The sequence below is a fragment of the Myxine glutinosa genome, chromosome 2 (assembly GCF_964187855.1).
Source record: "Myxine glutinosa chromosome 2, kmMyxGlut1.1, whole genome shotgun sequence".
Taxonomy (NCBI): domain Eukaryota; kingdom Metazoa; phylum Chordata; class Myxini; order Myxiniformes; family Myxinidae; genus Myxine; species Myxine glutinosa.
The window spans coordinates 255956488-255972962 of record NC_136262.1 but is presented as its reverse complement, the minus strand read 5'-3'; the positions used below and the strand labels follow the sequence as shown (position 1 = coordinate 255972962).

Genomic DNA, 16475 nt, shown 5'->3' with positions numbered 1-16475 from the left:
TATACAATCCTTGTTGTAGGCTTCATGCACTTGTCTGCACACTCGGACGCGGCCATCTTGACGATAGACCAGAAATCTAGACTCGTCACTGAAGATCACGTGATTCCAGTGTCCTGGCTGCCATTGACGGTGCTCTCTGGCCCACTGCAATCGGCGCTGGCATTGTTGTCTGGTCAGGTGTGGCTTTCTCAGGGGATGCCTGGCACGATAGCCTGCTTGAACCAGTCGTTGGTTGACTAGCCTTCTGGATACAGGCACATTTGTCAGTTGCTGCCACTCAGCCCTAAGCCGATTAGCTGACTTGGTACGGCCATTGCGGACTAACCGGTGCAGCTGGCGATCATCCCTCCTTCGTTCTGCGGGGACGTCCTGGCCTCGGTATTGGAGTAGGGACACCCCTCTGAGCATTTCGTTTCAGGATCTTTGACACCTGACCTTGAGTGATGCCATACTGCCGAGCAATAGCACGCTGTTTCATGCCATAATTTCGTAAAGCCACCACTCCATGACAAACAGCATTGTTGAGTTGACGGACCATCTCCAGAGGAAGCGGCAATAACTTTTGGAGACGTGCAGCAGTTGTTTTCCACTAATACAGAATGCAACAACCCTTGTAGCCAATCATCAAATGCACCTGTCCGTACATTTTGCCACGCCACCTGTGATATAATCCTGTTGTTGACTTCTTGCTGCGACAGACAATCAGTGACATGGTTCTTTTAACAAATAAATCACCAAAGTGTAAAAGAAACTCACCAGATTGATATACTGAGTTAAGAAAGTAAACCCAAGTCAAGAAAAAAAATATATTCCATATTAAATGCCAAGTCTGTAATTCAAAACACCTCACCACCAGGTAATTCAAAACACCTCACCACCAAGTAATTTAAAACACCTCACAGGCATAAAACACGTAATAAAAACACCTCACCACCACGAAATTAAAAACACGTCACCACCACGAAATTAAAAACACCTCACCACCACGAAATTGAAAACACCTCACAGCCATAAAACACGTAATAAAAACACCTCACCACCACGAAATTAAAAACACCTCACCACCACGAAATTAAAAACACCTCACCACCACGAAATTGAAAACACCTCACCACCACGAAATTAAAAACACCTCACCACCACGAAATTGAAAACACCTCACCACCACGAAATTAAAAACACCTCACCACCACGAAATTAAAAACACCTCACAACCATAAAACACGTAATAAAAACACCTCACAGCCACAAAATTAAAAACACCTCACCACCATGTCATTTAAAAACACCTCACCACCAAGTAATTATAAATACCTCACCACCACGTAATTCAAAACACCTCATCACCAACTAATTCAAAACACCTCACCACCACATAATTAAAAATACGTCACCACCACCTAATTATAAATACCTCACCACCACGTAATTCAAAACACCTCACCAACATGTAATTAAAAACACCTCATCACCAACTAATTAAAAACACCTCACCACCACGAAATTAAAAACACCTCACAACCATAAAACACGTAATAAAAACACCTCACAGCCACAAAATTAAAAACACCTCACCACCATGTCATTTAAAAACACCTCACCACCAAGTAATTATAAATACCTCACCACCACGTAATTCAAAACACCTCATCACCAACTAATTCAAAACACCTCACCACCACATAATTAAAAATACGTCACCACCACCTAATTATAAATACCTCACCACCACGTAATTCAAAACACCTCACCAACATGTAATTAAAAACACCTCACCACCATGTAAATCAAAACACCTCACCACCACGTCATTTAAAAACACCTCACCACCACATAATTCAAAATAACTCACCACCACGTGATTCAAAACCACCACAACGTTATTAAAAACACTTCACAACCACGGAAACAAAAGTTTGAGGGAGTTGTTAAGTGACAACACAGACACTGCCCAGATGTGTAGATACCATATATAAACACGAGTTGGCTGTGTGTGTGTCCGCGTTTTATTCAGAGATGGCTGAACGGATCTTCATCAATTTCAGAGGTTCATCAGTGAGTGCCTGGGAGTGTTTTAGGCCAATATATATATATATATTGAAAAAAAAAGTTCGTTTTTTTGGAGTTAACAAATAAAAAAAATTTAAAATCACTCTATAGTGCCGAAGCCTTTTTAAATGAATGACAGTTATATACAAGTACACATTCGCATAAATAAATACAAAACACCACCACGTACAAAACACCAAACATTTGAATACAAATAAATCAAACAATTCCGGAAGTGTACAAATTTGGTAGTATGGCTTCTTCTTCTTCCTCTTCGGCATCACACTTAACTCAGAAACGTGAGCCACATTCACTCAGAAACGTGAGCCACTCCCCTTCCTCTCCTGCCTCCCCCCTCCCCACCCCTTCCCCCTCTCCCCTCCCCTCCCCTTTAAAATATAAATTCTCTGTGAAAGAGCTTCCACTTCTGAGTGCTCCCCTTCCCCCTCTCCCCACCCTTCCCCCCTCCTTCCCCCTCCCCACCGCCTCCCCTCCCCCCCCCTCCCCTTTAAGATATAAATTCTCCATAAAAGAGCTTACACTTCTGACTGCTCCTCTTCCCCCCCCCCCCTCCCCTCCCCTTCCCCTCCTCCCCTCCCCTCCCCCCCCCCCTCTCACCACCCCCTCCCCTCCCCCTCGCCCACCCCTCCCCATCTCTTCCCCTCTCCCCCGTTCCCCTCCCCTCCCCTCCTCCCCGTTCCCCTCCCCCCCCCCCCCCCCCGTTCCCCTCCCTTCCCCCACCCGGCAACGCCGGGTACTTCTGCTAGTATTCACATATTGTGTAGCGTGGGTTCGAATCCTGGCACAGTTTTCAACTGTCATCCCGGTGTTTCACATGCAGGGTGATTCATCACTGCTCGGATGGATGTTAAACTGGACGTCCCATTTACCGATCCTAGTTAGTGGACATTACAGATCTCATGGTGTCCCAGGCAAAGTGTCGGCGAGGCATCGCCGGCACCCTGACCAAATACCAAATTCTTGCCATAACTACTGCTCTGAGGGCAATGGCAAACCTCCCAGTATAATGTTTGCCAAGAATCTGCTTCAGCAATACTGAACCTGCCTTCGGTCAGAACACCAGAATACAAATAAGAACAATTAGCTATGCTCTCAGAGGTTAAAAAACGCGGATTTGATTGATTGGAGGAAACAAGCGAGGAGGTATAAATCGATTCCGACCTTATTTGGAACAGACATTTTTGTCTTTCCCAATCGCATGTCTGCGCTTTCTCATGTATGTCTTGAATCGACCAACAAAATCGCTTCATTTAAAAACCTTTTAAAGTGTATTCCAGAATAAATGAAATTAATTGAGCAATGGGTCAGGAAGATGCCACAAGATTTCTCCAGATGTATAATATCATCACCAGTTATATTCCCATTTAGTCTGTGTCTCTTATAAAACGATGACTTGATGTTTCAGTTCAATGAAGTTGTCGAGAGCCCTGAGTGTGGCCTCCTCTATGTCGTGCTCTCCTCTCCTCTTATAATGTCAGGTTGGCCTTTTCCAACTCCTCGCAGACTTAAGCAATGGCCTGCCTCTCCGAGGGCTCCCTCTAGTGAAAATTCGTGGAATGGAAAATGTTTATGATTACACTTGATTCCAGCGAGAGCAACGTCTGGAGTTCCACGTGCATGATCAACTCTTCAAAAAAGAAGAAGGTGAAAACACTTCGTATAATGATCTTTTTTTCCCCTCCAGTAGCTGCTACATCAAGTTTAGGACACACAAAAGGTCACGTGGAGACCCTCTTACCCAAGGACATGGGACACACTATCGTTAAATTCACATCAAAAAGGGAAACGAAATCCAGAGCTCAAGTATTGGGAATCTCGAGATATAATCTTCATTGAATTTTTCCACCTGCAGATCCTACTTATTGAATTTCCCATTGGTTTGTGTAAAGGCAGCCATGTCTAGTCTTTGTCTGCCCCCAATTTTTTTAAATACAAAATCCAGGATCATCGAATGGCGAGGTCACGGAGGGTAGAAATGGAATGGACTGACGGTGTAAATAGTGAGGCAAAAATGGGACAAATGAACGAATGAACAGGAAGAGATGAGGGAATGAAACAGTAACCTGCAAGTTAGAGGGTTAGGTTAGGTAGGGTTAATGGGGTTAGATAAGATCACGGGTAGTAATGGGGTGGGTAGCATGATGTGCTTGCTTAATTCTCTGGATGGAAAAGTGCAATTGAACCGTCTCAGGAGGAGGTTCCACAAGCAGGAGAACAAAGTAACAAAAGACTGGATTTTGGCAAGAGATTTCCTGAAGAATCCATGGATCTAAGATGTAAGAGCTAGGGAAGGTAGGAAGGTTAAGAGAACAGATGGAGCTAGACCAGAGGAAAGGCAATACAACTCGAGAGGTCACTGACCCTGGAGAGAGTAACAGGCCTTGGACTCCAGGCTTGTCAGAAGAGATGCCAATACTTTTGAGAGAGTTAGGTTCAATATAATCCAGGTGAGAATGATGTGATGCTGTGATGTCATCCCATCGGAAAAAGAAGTACTCCATTGAGCTGCAGAGCTCAAGGAAAGATTTGGAACGGTAAAGGATGCCCAGTCTCTGGCTCGTTTTGGAGGCCAGCCTTCCTAAATGATTGGTCCAGGAGAAGCCATTGCTGATGATGAGGCCTAAAGGTTAAACAAACTGAACCTCTTCCAGTGCTTCATCATAGAAATATGTGGGTGGGTTCATTTATTGATCCTCCCATTGGGAGAGGACAGGGTTCCATTGTCAACAAAGACAGAAGTCCAGGTAAGAAAGTGTGCTTGGTAATGAGAGCACATGCCTGAGATATATCAAGGGATTCGGTCCTGATCTCTTGTTTTACATTTAGGGCCTTCAACCTGCACTCCTGGGAGCAGAGCAGCACAGCATGTCCAGAGTTGTGTGACTGTAATGGTAATGCAGACGCGATAGTCAAAGATCAGGCTGTTTGAAAAGAGAAAAAGATGATGTCATCGGTAATGTTGGGTTCCCTGACTTTATTTATAATTGGAAGCAAGTTTGCTGGTCTGTAGTTGGGAGTATCAGTTTATGGGGTGGGTTTTATCGGAGCGGTGTTTCCCGACTTCCAGGGATGTGGCCAAGGGCGACAGACAGGCTGAAGAGTGCAGACAGTTGAGCAGCAGAGCAGGATTTGAGTACTTGGGCACTGATTCCATTTGGGCAGATTGCTGAAGAATGGTCGAGGGTGAACAAAGCTTTCTAAACCTCCTCAAATGTCAAGGATGCAAAGTCGAATAAGCAGTGAGCTTACGGGGGTGTCATGAGGACAGACTGACAATCTGGCTTGTGTTGGGCAGGGTCTGCGATGATGCACTTCGAGGTGAGGGTGGGGATGGAGGGCGAGCATACATCTGAAATGGAATTGAATATGTGCCACCATTATTTGGAGGGAAGAGATTGGTGACAGAGTTCAGGCTTGAGATTACCCAAGTTTTGTTTTGGGGCTTGCGTAAGGATGGACACACTTTTTGATCCTTCCAGGGTGACATAATTAATTGTCCTCGGTCAGATTAGTCTTCCATGTGAAGAAAGTCAGTTGCTTGACCGCAGTATTCCATCGCTGGGTTGAGTTGAGATTTGTAGACGTCAGAAGCTGATGGAAGTTGAAGTATTTGCAAACATTGAAGAGAAAAACTAAGTTTCTTGGACACAAATTTGGCGGTATTGAGGATGTGAACATATTAATAGAGGAGGACTGCTGAAGTTGAGATTGCAAGGGGAAGAGGATGTGTGGCTGTGCTGATATTTCTGGCTATAACGAGGATTTATCTTGGACTAATTGTAGGGGACAATGTGTCGGAGCCCCATATTGGAGGGTGACATTGAGATCACGATTGATGGAGGCAACAGAATCAGTTGGTGAACGTTAAAGATCACACGGTGCCCTTGGTGAGGAGTTGTTGAGCAATCACCGGCATCCTGAACAAGTTACAAATTCCTACCCTAACTACTACTGGGAGAAGGAAGACAAAAACAATTGGGACAATAAACCATCTGCTACTTTTCGAGAAATGGTGAAAATGTGTCCCCGGACCAGCGTGCCAACTACATATTGCACACAGACTCGATTTCCGACGTTACATCACCATAGCCCTGCAGAACCAACAATGATGTTGGACATACGGGGTATTGTTATTCCCAATATGTTATGGAGATAGGAATTCCGCGTCTAACAATACATTTTGAAGGATACTTATGAAATTCCGAGACACGCCAAATGTTTTAATCTATCTATCTTCTCTCTTCTCTCTTCTCTCTTCTCTCTTCTCTCTTTATTACTCCCGCCAGGGAGTAACGCATTTGATCGTGTGTCCGTCCGTGTGTGTGTCCGTGTGTTTGTGAACAAGATATCTGGAAAAGTTCTGAACGGATTTGGATGAAAGTTGGTGGGATGATTGCCCTTGGGATAAGGAAGAATTTGTTAGTTTTTGGTGAAGCTCAGGATATTATTCCGGATCCAGGAATTTTTTGGGGGAATTTTTTGGGCAATTTTTTTTTCTGTTTTCCTTTAAAACCATTTTCTCTGCAATAAATTAGAGCGATTGAGAGCAAATTTTCACCACAGGAGGGACTCGGTCTGTAGAATAGTTTAATGGTAATTATGACATCACAGGTCACGTGCTTCGGCCGCCATATTGTTTTGAGTGAAAAACACGAAAATTCAATTTTCTCCAAAACGCCTGAACAGATCGAGGCCAAACTTTGCAGGCAGAATCGCATACCCATGACGAACAAAAAAGTCAGTGAGCTTGACGTCATGCATCACATGGTTTCAGAGTTATGACGTTTTTAAACACAAACCTTTAAAACCTAGCTCCTCCCTCATTTGTGATCCAATCGAGGGGAAACTTCACAGATCTGTTCAGCATATCAGTCTACTAAAATGCCCTTTTGGAATTTGTGATAGGTCACGTGGTTTGGCAGACATCGTTAATTAAACGAAAATAATAAAAACATTTCTATCTCTTGAACCACTTCATTGATCGACGTGACACTTCATACTGTAGTAGAAGTCAGGAAGAGTAACAAGTGTGCAAAATTTGAAGATGATTGGATGTACGGTCTGGAGGCTAGAAGTTGTCATTGCGTGAAGAAGAAGAGTCTTCGACTGTGGACGATTAATTATTATTTATCACATGTACAGACTTGCAGGCATCGTTTGACACAATCTCCCGGGTTAATTTGAACCTCAAATAAAATTATAATTCCAGATTTGTCAATGGCTGAGGTATGTTAACAAACGAATAAAACAAATTTGGCAAAATTTAAACTTTTTAAAAAAAGATTGCATATTCACCCAGGGTTGTGAGAGGCTGAAGAAGAAGAAACCTCGCATGGGCTTCCCAGACCAAATAAATAATTCTGGTTCTGGCTCTGCGATTTTCAGGTTTATTACTCCCACCAGGGAGTAATGCATTCGATCGTGTCCATCCGTGTGTGTGTGTTCGTGTGTTTGTGTGTTTGTGAACAAGATATCTGGAAAAGTTCTGAACGGATTTGGATGAAAGTTGGTGGGATGATTGCCCTTGGGATAAGGAAGAATTGATTAGTTTTTGGTGAAGCTCAGGATATTATTCCGGATCCAGGAATTTTTTTGGGGATTTTTTTTGAGAAAGATTTTTTTCTGTTTTACTGCATTAAAGCTTTTATTCTTACTCTAAAATGATGTTTTTCTCCTCTAATTCCGAGATATATCAACATTAATTCTCTGACAGTTAGGGCCTACTTTCTTTTTCATTTATTGTTTTGGGGAGAGGGGATGTTAAACAAAACGTATTATTCCAACTTGACCCACGGCGGGAGTATGCGCTCTACTGAGTGGCGTTCTAGTTAGTCATTTGTATACTTACTTATTTATAATTCATTTTTAAAAGATGTTTATTTCACCTCTAATATTATTGCTATCCTAATCCTTTGTTTTCACTGACGTCACAGTTACCCATCTCGCATTGCGCGGCGGCCATTTTGATACCCAAGCTAATCTGTCCGTGTGCGCTGATATTGATTTGTTGCGTTGGTTTCTGGTGAATGCGGATCGCAAAAAGTCCGTTTTATAAAGTAATTTTGTTTGTTTTGTCACGTTCATGTGGAGTGTGGTGCCATCTAGTTTATATTACGTATTGTTGCCCAACAAACACAGAACATTCGGTTTAAGTTTGCCGTGGACCAGTGAACTGGTGAACACCTGGGCAGTGGGTCAACCTGCAACCAACTACCTGTAGAACAGACTTGGAGTGTACGTAAGGATACGGTAGATCCAGGCTTGAGTATGGCTAGCAGTGCGAGTGCCAACCTTGGCTACCAAGAGACGCTCCCCCCGGACGTTCTTGTTCGTTACAAAGAGAAGATTTCTGTCATTGGGTGTGACCCTTATGGTCTATCAAACGATCAATTTGAGAAGAATGTGAGCAAGTGGCCTCAGGTGACCCACATCGACGTGATCAACTACCTGTTGTTCAGCAAATCGGCCTACACCAAAGATGAGTTGAAGAAGTATAAATCCCTCGAGGCAAACAGGTTGTACCAAGATGGATGGGTGCGACAAATCCTACACAAAGAACTGAATGACGTCCACTTGATTCGATCCAAGGTATTAATATATTAAACAAACATGTATTTTTTAAAGCTGCTTCTGTTAATGTTATGGACCTGATTGATTAAGTGCCCTCCATTTGTTCAAAAACCACTGCAGTTTTAAGCTGTGCATGCATGTGTGCATACTTTGTAGACATGTGACGCACAGTGCGAAGTGAGTGCCGCCATGTGTGCTTTGTGCGTATGGCCATAAGTCATCACCTATATTTATCATGTAAGCAACGAATACATAGCACGTTCTTCACATGATAAAATCGAGATTCATTTTGACCGAGTTGATAAGAGTACATAACTTTAGAAAGTTTATTGGACAGTTTCAAATTCAATACTTTTATGTTCCAGGTTTCGCATTCCATGAGCCTGGCCATGTTTCCATTCGCACTTAACTCCTGGCCTAACGCCTGGCCTGTTTGAACAACGAAATACGCCGCAAATTGGCATGACTGGTCGTGAACAAAAACTATGTAATGTGAATCCGCTGACGACGTTGTTCGAGAGGGTATCAAAATGGCCGAGGTGTCCCAGGGTGCCCTGCGCGCGTGCTCCGATGACGTCACAAGAAAACAAAGAATTGATATGTAGCATATCCTAATTGATACCTGTGCCCATTAATATGTATGACCTTACTGTACATTCAAATTGTCTGGAATCTACTCCGAGCTTCATATAACTCACAATAATGATGGATATAAACATGAAATGTAAGTTTTCAGAAAATCCTTCTTTTTTTTTTCCTCCTATAGATTTTTTTGGTTATTTCGTGTTCAAATGACCATCTTCATTGTGAATTATTGAAGGCTTCAAGCTCGCATTGAAAAAGCGACTACGGTCTGCTAACAGGTTTAATAGTGTAGCAACATAGCAAACCTGTTGTGCATTTTGTGATACAAGCACCAAATTTGGCACAAATGTACATTAATATGTTGCGAACATTTTCAGATATTGGGCCACTTGAAATTCCGTAATTTTTTTTTTCAAATTTTTTCAAATTTCGTAATTTCAAATTTTTCGGGTGACACCGTCACAATTTCGGTCTTCGAGGCCGGCCGATATAGTGGGGCGGCTTAGCCCAAATATTCAAAAGAATTGTGCATTTTGTGATACAAGCACCAAATTTGGCACAAATGTACATTAATATGTTGCGAACATTGTGTGGTCAGCAATGAAGACGAGAGTCTGAATTACATGTATGCAAAAGACCTTGTGAACCAGTGAAGCAAATACATGGGTAAGCATGAATTAAATCTAGGGCATGATATAATTTCCATGATGTTTACCTCTACACTCAATGGTGGAAGGAGGTAATGTTTTGATCCCAGCTTGTCTGTATGTGTGTTTGTCTGTTAGTCCACAAAATTCCAGACAAAGCTTGTAGTAGTGGTAGTTGTAGTGGTAGTGGTGATAACAGAAATTGTTATATAGAACTGAACTTATATTATTATTATATGCAGAAAATAACTTCATTTCTATATGCCCTGCAGTGGACAGGTTAATTGGTTTATGCACTGAAGGGGTCACCCTGGTGTGCACTGCTGTGTTCTGCCTCACTGAGTTGTTCAGGTATGATGTACTCAGCACAAGCTTCCGGTCGGCCCGGAGGTGGGGGTGCGGGGCCTGTCACGGAACGTCAAAACAAACGGCCTGCCGGGGCCGCCCAAAAGTCGGGCGTGAGGGGCGCGTCCACTAATGGAACGCCTCTCGCTTCCCAGATCGAGGGCCACGTGGTCAGGAGAACCTCGTCCCTTCCGGTCACACTTTGCCTATCGGCCGGCCTCGAAGACCGAAATTGTGACGGTGTCACCCGAAAAATTTGAAATTACGAAATTTGAAAAAATTTGAAAAAAAAAATTACGGAATTTCAAGTGGCCCAATATCTGAAAATGTTCGCAACATATTAATGTACATTTGTGCCAAATTTGGTGCTTGTATCACAAAATGCACAATCCTTTTGAATATTTGGGCTAAGCCGCCCCACTATAATGAAAGAGTTTTGTTTTACCGTAAAATGGGGTGAATAGGGACACAAACTGAAAAAAAGTTCGGAAACTTTTTTCGCTGAAAATTGATGACCATACTGATTTGTTGATATTTGGGTTGAAAGTGTTCTCTTGTTTTTTTAAAAAGCAACTTATAGTCCCTATTAACCCCATATATGGGTTAAATAGGAATAAATAGGATTTTTATGGCTGTCCCTATTCACCCCGTTTTACGGATGAATAGGGACAGTCACTAATACAAAAAAATAATAATCAAGAATCAATCCTGAGTTTCCAACTTGTTGCTAAATTGATAGCTCAGATGGATGCACATAATATGCACCCATAATATAAACCACGGTGCCAATTATAAAAAATATGGGATAAAAAGTTTCTCCAAACTGTCCCTATTTCTTGATGATTATTTTTTTGTATTAGTGACTGTCCCTATTCACCCGTAAAACGGGGTGAATTGGGACAGCCATAAAAATCCAATTTATTCCTATTTAACCCATATATGGGGTTAATAGGGACTATAAGTTGCTTTTTAAAAAAACAAGAGAACACTTTCAACCCAAATATCAACAAATCAGTATGGTTATCAATTTTCAGCGAAAAAAGTTTCCGAACTTTTTTCAGTTTGTGTCCCTATTCACCTTGCTGTCCCTATTCACCCCATTTCACGGTACTCGAATGTTGCTTTTAGTCGAATGTACTAAAAGCAATATCTTCAGTCTTCTTCTTCCTCATATTTCTTTTTCTTCAACGGCCACAATTATTCCCACGTTCTTGTGAGGTTGGCTGGGGGAAGCTTGATCCAAGCCTTTCACAAGCCTGACCTAACATTCGACTAAAGTTAGGGCAGCAATTAGCAATTTGTTCAAAGTGCCGGCGATAACTCGCCTACTGTTCACAAAGGCACCATGGGATCTTCAACGCCCACCAAATAATACCGGCAGAGTAATTTCATTTTCTTTCTCCCTAGAAGCCTTGCTTCCTATAACTTCTTTTTTTTCTTTCTAGAATTTCTAGAATTTTCCTAGAACTTACCATGGGCTGTCGAATCCAGTTCCCCATCGAGATGTCCATGCCGTGGATTCTCACCGATCACATCCTGGAAACCAAAGAGCCTTCGATGATGGAGTAAGATGTAATAGCACTGGCCTTGGGTCCTTGTGTAATGCAAGCTTCATTTCCCTTTAATGATGCTCGCTTGCTTGATGATGATGCTTATTTGTGAGCCGGTGTGTACCCCGGTTTAGAATAGGTACACTGTATCCCTGCGTGTCGTAAGAGGCGACTAAAAGGGTTGGCGTCAGGAAGGGCATCCGGCCATAAAACATTGCCCCAAAAAGGGAACCATAACAATTACAACATGGGTAATGAACGTAGAGCAGCAACGAAGGCTGGAAAGGGTGGAAATGCGAATGGTTCGGTGGATGTGCGGAGTATCGTTGAGAGAGAGGAAGACAAATGATGAATTGCAAAAGATGATGGGATTATAGCCTGTGATGGATGCTGTGAAGAGGAACAGGTTGAGATGGTTTGGTCATGTGTTGAGGAAGGATGAAAGTGACTGGTTGAGAAGAGTGATGGAAATGAATGTAGAAGGAAGTAGAGGAAGGGGAAGACCGAGAAAGACTTGGCTAAAGGTGGTGGAAGAAGAAATGCGGGCAAGGGGGTTAACAAGGAGAGATGCAGAAAATAGGGCAAGATGGAGAAGATTGTCATGGGGACCGCAAGGCTAACCCCCACTCTAGCAGGGAAAATGGCCTTTAAAATGCCTGTTGTTGTTAATTTTGTTGATGCTCGCTTGCTTCTTGCCATTTAAATTGTACAACAGCTATATCATATTAATTGTACAATATTCTCTTGGTTATATAAAGCCCATCAGACTGATTTTGATAATTGCAAAAGAATGTTTCTCATTGTAATTTGATAATTTTCATTATTACAGTTTTTGATTGTGAATTTAGGCTCATGGTGAGTTATACATGCATCACATGTAGAATGAGAACGTCACACGGCAGAGCGCATACCTCCGCCAGGCTGAACACTTTACGTTTTATATCCCACCGATAGGCCTGATCTGGATTCGGACCTGAACCAAAATCCAGTCTGCATGTTCTTGTCCCCTGACCCCTCATCCACCAAGTTTTCTCTTAACCCGTCCATAATTTTTGAGATATCATGTTCTATATTGTTTTTGGCCATTTTATTTTATTTTATTTTATTGAAGTTCGCTCTAAACAAGGCTGAAAGGCACTAATTAGTAAAGGGCTACAAATAAAAAGAAGAAGAAGAAGAAGTAAAACTGGAAACCTTCAACTATCTGTCTTTCTGTCTTTCTGTCTTCTACCGACTCCTCTCCGGCCTTGCTCCCCCAGCTCTCTCTGTGCTCTGTCCCCCAAATATTCCTACAGGTCGCACAAGATCTGTCCCCATTCCAGATCTCTTATGGTTAAACTGCCAAAATCTAGGCTCTCTGCTCACCTTCACTCTTTCATTCCCCTTTTCTCCCGCCTCTGGAACAAACTCCCCCACTCCCTTCAATCCAACTCCTCCCTCCAGCTCTTTAAAACAGCTGTTCACCACCATCTCTTATCTTCCCCCATCCAAAACCTTGATCTTTTCTACCCCCGCTAATTCACCCCAGATACACTTTTTTCGAAATTCCAACTTCTTTCCTGGAAGTCCTTGCAGTGTCCATATGTTTTATACCTCTCCCACCTCCCCCCAAGCCCTCCCCCTCCCACAGTTCTCTCGATGTCCCTGCTCTCAAATGTTGTGCTTGTGTCCTTCCCCCTCTCTACCCATCTTGTCTACCGCTCCCCTTATTTTGTGTTTTATGTGTCGGTTTGTGTCGGTTTGACTTTTTGTGTGATTGATGTTAGCTCTTTCATGAGCCTCGATCTTGTATATATTTTTTTTAAACGGTAACGAAAACCTATCACAGACAGACGCACGGGCAGACAGCTGGACGGAGAACACAAAAACAATGCCTCTGGTGACTTCATCGGCGGAGGCATAAACATTCTAGTATCCTGATCTGGATCTTCACCAAAATCTAATCAACTGGTCTTTATACACACCCAACCTGTCCATCAAATGTCGTCCAATTCCGTCCACAACTTCTCGAGATAGCCTACTCACAGACAAACAGACAGGAGTGAAAATATAACTCCATCAATCTTCAGTGGCGCAGATAAAGAGCAGTTGCAACCGAAAACAAGCTGTTTGAATGGGCAGACCTCAGCCACCCCTCCTGTAGCACGTGATGAGCTGTTGCAGCGAATGTATTGCAGCGATTGAAGGGTTAAGTGAAAAATGTATTGGTTGGTAGTTATCCCTCGTTCTTCCATTACATGGGTACCAATTGTGATTCATGCTCCCAGTGGTGAAGCCATAGGTACCAAATGAGCAATACATTTGGCTAGATTTGTATTGAACAGATTGTTTCTCGGCATGGTACCAGTCGTTATTGTCAGTCGTGAGTGCTGAGGTTTCAGGGTACCATTCTTCCTGAGACCCTTAGCATGCCAAAGTGTTCATGGATCATGGGTGATGAAAACCTTGTGTAGTGAAATTATACCAAAGCTGAACCCAGGAGACATTCTCGCTTCAGCCACTGAAGGGCGTCTATAAAACCTGGGACATCCGCGACGCTGGCCACTCCTGTGACATTTACTTTACATGTAGTCTTGAATGGTACGTATATGCTAGACTCGCACATATATGCTAGACTCGCTTGCTTTGACTATTATATCGGTCCTCTCTGTATGATACCAAGATCCTGATATCTATTGCATGACTGTATTTTTACAGGATGATGCCAGAGATCTAATTGAGATTAAACCTACCTATGGGACAAAGTTGTGGACCTGATTGATTTTTCACAACATTTAATCTCAATTAAGATCTACGGAAATGGCGGGACACAAGATGATCAATGTACCGATACTCGGCTCCGACCCACAAGCTGAGGAATCGGGCTTGGTGTTCGCTCACTGGCTCAAAACGCTGGAGAACCAGTTCGGGGCCCAGGATGCCGTACCCACCGCTGAAACGAAGCTGTCTGTGCTACAGACCAAAGTCGACTACCAACTTTACAGGAGCATCGCTCGATGTACGACGTACGATGCCGCCGTGGAAGAGCTAAAGCGACTCTACATTAAGAAACGGAGCGTGGTGTACAACAGGCATCTGCTCGCCACGCGACGTCAACAGCCAACCGAGTCGATCGACCGCTTCGCTCAGGAGCTTGGGCACCTCCTCGCGGACAGCACTCAAGAGGTACGGACACACGAGCAAGTCCAGGACGATCTTGTCCGAGACGCTTTCGTCTCTGGAATCAGCTCTACAGATCTGAGACTCAGGCTCTTGGAGACAGCTGACCTGACGTTCACGGAGGCCCTACGGTTGGCCAACGTTTACACTGAGGCCCGGAAACAATCCACCGCTTATGACCACGCACGGGTCGTTGCGGGGACTTCTCAACTCGCGCGACCGGAGAGGGTTACCACCGAGGATACGGGTGCGGGCTCGACTGCGGCCGAGCCCCTGGCCGCTCCCGAGGTGGACTCGGATTCCGGCCTGGCAGCAGCTACAGCAGCCAGGCCCAGGCCTGACCAGAACGCGACGTGTTATTTTTGTGGCAATCGGCAGCATCCCAGGTCAGCGTGTCCGGCTCGGGAAGCCATATGCCATTTGTGTTCTACTAAAGGACATTTTGCGAAAGTGTGCAAGAAGACCACGCGGGGCACACGAGCACGCGTGACCTTGAACGGGCTTATCACGGAGCCAACGGACCGAGCACAGAACGGGGCGCCTCACCTGGCTTTGATGAGCGCTCCTCCTCCTCGCGGGTCCCTGGCTGCACGCACGTCCTTGGTGAGATACACCGGGCCACCGAAACAAATGGCGCAAACGCGACCGGCCGCGGAGCGACCGACCTTGACTGGCGTTCGAACGCCTTCCTCAAACAAACAAAAAGTTCCGGCTTTGAAAGCTCCTCCTGTTGAGCAACAAACGCTGCACGTGACACAAGCGCCATCTGACGGCTGTTCGTACGAACTACACGCTCTTGCTCCAGTGCGTGAAAGTACAATTGACTGCGATCTTTCGCACGGGACACGAGCGCCATCTGACGGCAGCTCGTACAAACTACACGCTCTTGCTCCGGCACGACCAACTATGCGTTTGGCACGGGGGCCCTCCGGAGGCTCCTCGAACAACCGGAAAACTGCAGCCGGTGTGGGATCCACGCGCGAGGCGCGATCTTCTCGCTCGGATGGCGCAATACCTGCCGGATCTTCTGGCCTTGATCAGGCCATCATCCCACTCTTGGTCGAAGGCATTTTTGCGCGGGCCCTAATCGACACAGGATCTACGGATAGTTTCATCGATCAGCGGCTGGTGCGTCAACATGGGTGGCCAGTTATCGGGACTACACGACGGATCTTCATGGCCTCCCAAGGACTTCGGCTCAGCACAAAGGGGGAATGTCGATTGAAACTTGTGATAAATGGACGCATGTTTTCCAATGTACATCTCATGGTCTTGCCTGCTTTATGTGCGGACATCCTGTTAGGACACGATTTTCTTAAGCGACATGGACGTTTGGAAATTGAATTCGGTGGGACGGACACGCTTGCTGTGTGTGCACTCGCGAAAATGGAAATTGAGCCTCTTTCACTGTTCCCCAACCTGACCACTGACTGCACTCCTGTAGTGGTAAAATCGCGGCGCTACTCACGAGCGGACGCGCAATTCATTGCGGAAGAAACGGCCCAACTCTTGAAGGACGGTGTTATCGAACCTAGCCGGTCGCCGTGGC

The 16475-nt window shown here is 44.4% G+C and overlaps 1 long non-coding RNA gene across 1 annotated transcript; it reads left to right on the top strand.

Annotated features, from left to right (window-relative positions):
- Positions 1-8615: 8615 nt before the first annotated feature.
- Positions 8616-14495, top strand: LOC137422449 (uncharacterized). The gene is made up of 4 exons (XR_010983468.1): positions 8616-8658; positions 11663-11782; positions 14265-14347; positions 14465-14495. It is a non-coding gene; the product is annotated as an uncharacterized LOC137422449 (long non-coding RNA).
- The last annotated feature ends 1980 nt before the right edge of the window (positions 14496-16475 follow it).